Source organism: Staurois parvus, unplaced genomic scaffold, assembly GCF_062004578.1.
Source record: "Staurois parvus isolate SC_StPar_1 unplaced genomic scaffold, SC_StPar_1.0 ptg000132l, whole genome shotgun sequence".
NCBI classification, from domain to species: Eukaryota; Metazoa; Chordata; class Amphibia; order Anura; family Ranidae; genus Staurois; species Staurois parvus.
In genome coordinates this window covers 4,117,347-4,121,783 of record NW_028317928.1, presented here as the reverse complement: position 1 = coordinate 4,121,783, position 4,437 = coordinate 4,117,347, and positions in this window count along the sequence as shown.

Below are 4,437 nucleotides of genomic sequence, written 5' to 3'. Positions count from 1 at the left end.
AGACTTTTTTTTTTCTTCTTTTTTCTTTTTTTTTTTTAAATTTGTTCGCTTTTGGCATCTCATATACCGTTTTATTTATTTTTTTTAATTTGTTCATTTTTGGCGTCTCATATACCATTGGACTTTTTTTTTCTTTTTTTTTTTTTATTTGTTCATTTTTGGCGTCTCATATATTGTTTTACTTTTTTTTTTAATCTGTTCGTTTTTGGCGTCTCATATACCGTTGGACATTTTTTATTTATTTTTTAATTTGTTCGTTTTTCGCATCTCATATACCATTGGACTGTTTTTTTCTTTTTTTTTTTAATTTGTTTGTTTTTGGCGTCTCATATACCGTTGGACATTTTTTATTTATTTATTTTTTAATTTGTTTGTTTTTCGCATCTTATATACCGTTTGACTTTTTTTTTTAAATTTGTTTGTTTTTGGCGTCTCATATATCGTTTGACTTTTTTTAAAAAATTTGTTCGTTTATGGTGTCTCATATACCGTTGGACTTTTTTTTTTCTTCTTTTTTTTCTTTTTTAATTTGTTCGCTTTTGGCGTCTCATATACCGTTTGATTTTTTTTTTTTTTTAATTTGTTCATTTTTGGTGTCTCATATACCATTGGACTTTTTTTTCTTTTTTTTTTTTTATTTGTTCATTTTTGGCGTCTCATATATCGTTTGACTTTTTTTTTTTTTAATCTGTTCGTTTTTGGCGTCTCATATACCGTTGGACCTTTTTGTATTTATTTTTTAATTTGTTCGTTTTTCACATCTCATATACCATTGGACTTTTTTTTTCTTTTTTTTTTTATTTGTTCATTTTTGGCGTCTCATATACCGTTTGACTTATTTTTTTAATCTGTTCGTTTTTGGCGTCTCATATACCGTTGGACATTTTTTATTTCTTTTTTAATTTGTTTGTTTTTGGCGTCTCATATATCGTTGGACATTTTTTTATTTATTTATTTTTTCATTTGTTCATTTTTGGCATCTCATATACCGTTGGACTTTTTTTTTTTTTTTTTTTTTTTAATTTGTTCGTTTTGGCGTCTCATATACCATTGGACTTTTTCTTTTTTTTTTTTTATTTGTTCATTTTTGGCGTCTCATATATCGTTTGACTTTTTTTTTTTAATCTGTTCGTTTTTGGCGTCTCATATACCGTTGGACATTTTTTATTTATTTTTTAATTTGTTAGTTTTTCGCATCTCATATACCGTTAGATTTTTTTTTTTTTTTTAATTTTTTCATTTTTGGTGTCTCATATACCTTTGGACTTTTTTTTTAAAATCTGCGTCAAATACGCACCAGAAATCACCAAAACACATCAAACACGCAACCGGAACATACATGTCTCTATTTAAATTGAAGAAAAAGAGGGGGAAAAAACGCACTGGAAAGCATCAAAAACGCACCGGAACGCATTAAAAAATGCACCGTAACTCACCAAAACACATCAAAAACGCACCGGAACATACATGTCTCTATTTAAATTGAAGAAAAAGAGAGGGGGAAAAAGCACACCGGAAAGCATCAAAAATGCACCGGAACGCATATAAAATGCACCAGACCGTGTCAAAAACGTGCCAGAACATACATGTCTCTATATAAATTGAAGAAAAAGAGGGGAAAAAACGCACCGGAAAGCATCAAAAACGCACCAGACACGTCAAAAACACCGGAAAGCATCAAAAACTTACCGGAACTTATAAAAAACGCACAGGAATGCGTCAAAAACGCACCGGAACTCACCAAAACGCATCAAAAACGCAACCGGAACATACATGTCTCCATTTAAATTGAAGAAAAAGAGAGGGAAAAAACGCACTGTAAAGCATCAAAAACGCATAAAAATGCACTGGAACGCATAAAAAATGCACCGGAACTCACCAAAACGCATCAAAAACGCACCGAAACATACATGTCTCCATTTAAATTGAAGAAAAAGAGGGGAAAAAAAAACGCACTGGAAAGCATCAAAAACGCATAAAAACGCGCCGGAACGCATAAAAAATGCACCGGAACTCACCAAAACGCATCAAAAACGCACCAGAACATACATGTCTCTATTTAAATTGAAGAAAAAGAGAGAGGGAAAAAGCACACCGGAACGCATCAAAAATGCACCGGAACGCATCAAAAACACACTGGAACATACATGTCTCTATTTAAATTGAAGAAAAAGAGAGGGGGGGAAAAACACCCCGGAAAGCATCAAAAACGCACCGGAACAGGTCAAAAACGCACCGGAACATACATGTCTCTATTTAAATTGAAGAAAAAGAGAGGGGGAAAAAACACACCGGAAAGCATCAAAAATGCACCGGACATGTCAAAAACGCACCGAAAAGCATCAAAAACACACTGCAACGTGTCAACAACGTACAGGAACACTCATGTCCCTATTTAAATTGATGAAAAAGAAAGGAGGGGGGGGGGGGAATGATCTGGAGAGCTTCAAAAATGCACCGGAACACATCAAAAACGCGCATGCAGAAACACATCCGGAACACATCTGGACTGCGTTTCTATGCTGTGAACCGGCTCTAAGACTCGGCTCACACCTCTGCAGTTTGCATTTGATCCGTTTCTGCAGTGCTTTTTGCGGGGGGTTTTTACACGTGCGTTTTTGATGCGTTTTGCATTTTATCTTCCAACTTGTTGGGCGGCTTAAAACGCAAAACACATAAAAAAACGCACTACATGCATTTCTGCAAGTCCATAGAACCAAAAACACAAGGTTTTGCTTTTCCAAAAAGTCCCCGACCCCTTCCGAAAAACGCATCGGGTGAAAATGCAGAACTGTGAACCTGTCCCATAGGAAATCATGGTAAATGGACTTCTGTGCGTTTCTAAAAAAAAATGCTTAGGTGTGAACCCAGACTAAGGGCTGCTTCCCACCAGGAGTTGCACAGGAATGCACTCGTGCGACTCCTGTGTGATTCGAGCGCAGTGAGATTCCAGCTCATTCACATGATTGGTCTTAAATCGCACCAACAGCAGTGTATGTGCTGTAACTCCACCCAGTACGGGAAAACGCACTGCATTTGCCACCTGCGTTTAGGGTAGCATCAGCTTAACCCCTTGGCGTCGGTGCCTCCCGGCCCTTTAAGGGGTTTTAGGTGTCGGGAGGCGGGGTTCCTGATCGTGATTGGCTATCACAGTGGTCACGTGACCGGAAAGCTCCCGATTGTAAGTAAAGATCGGGAGCTTTCCGTTAGCCGCCCAGAGCGGTCTCGGGACCGGTGCATTTTCCTTTAGGTACGCATATATGCGACCTCTCGGCGTTAAGGCCCGCCCACCGCGAGGCCCCATATATGGGTTCAGCCGGCGCCAAGGAGTTAACATTGACCCCACACTGCAGGTCGCAGGGGCACTGCATTTTGAACGCGGTGCGCGACATTCTCTGCAGGTGAATCTTCCAGGTACATGCGTTTTAAACGACAATGGGGAATTCTCCATCAGAGAACGTCTGGTGAATGTTACATTCATTGCATTATAGACTCCTATGGGCTTGTGTACATTTGCAATCGGGGGGGTGGTAAACCATGAAGTTGAGCCGTGGTTTCCTGCGACGGGAAGTAAATGAAATGAAGTGTGCAGGATTGGCTGCCTAGAAATGGCGCTCCAGAAATAGCCGCCTCCCTGTAGCCCCCCACACCCCCCTTGCTGCTGACTCTTGGCAGCCCCCTATGTGAGTGGTAATGCTGGGAGGCAGAGGCAGCTTCCCATCACATGCCTGCTGTGATTGGCTGTCACAGTGCTCACATGGCTTCCAATTACAATCAGTGACCAAGAGCTGTCAGTGACAGCTCAGTCAGTGTGCAGAGAATGCACAGGGGGTGTGTTTTCAGCCAGGGGCCCAATAGATGCGATATGTGGGGGGGAGGGGGGGTTAGGTCTTACTCTCCCTGACAACATATTTATGTGTTACACTGGAGGGGAGGGTCGAGCCAATAATAACATCCTCTGCTACCCCCCCCCCCCAAACATCATGGGACTTGTAGTCTGCTCTCCAGCTAATACCCTTCAATACTCCACGCCCCCCCAGTAGTGTCCTCCTCCTCCCCCCCTAGAAGTGTCCTCAACGCCCCCCAGGAAGTGTCCTCCAAGCAGAAGTGTCCTCCACCCCCCAGAAGTGTCTTCCACCCCCCACAACAGTGTCCTTCACCCTCCACAACAGAGTCCTCCACCCCCAACAGTGTCCTTCACTCTCTTACCTTCCACAGGTGTACAGCCGAGTGGGGAGGATGCGGTAGCACAGTACTACAGGAGAGCTGCCAGAGCTAGCTTTTCATATTAACAACCTGGTGATTGGTTGCTAGGGCCACCCTGCATCCTAGCAACCAATCACCTGCTGGTTAACTTGAAATGTTAACTCCTGCCCTCCATCCAGATCTGTGTTGCCTCCTGCTCTCCAGATGAGAACAGCAGAGGCCGGGGGAAGG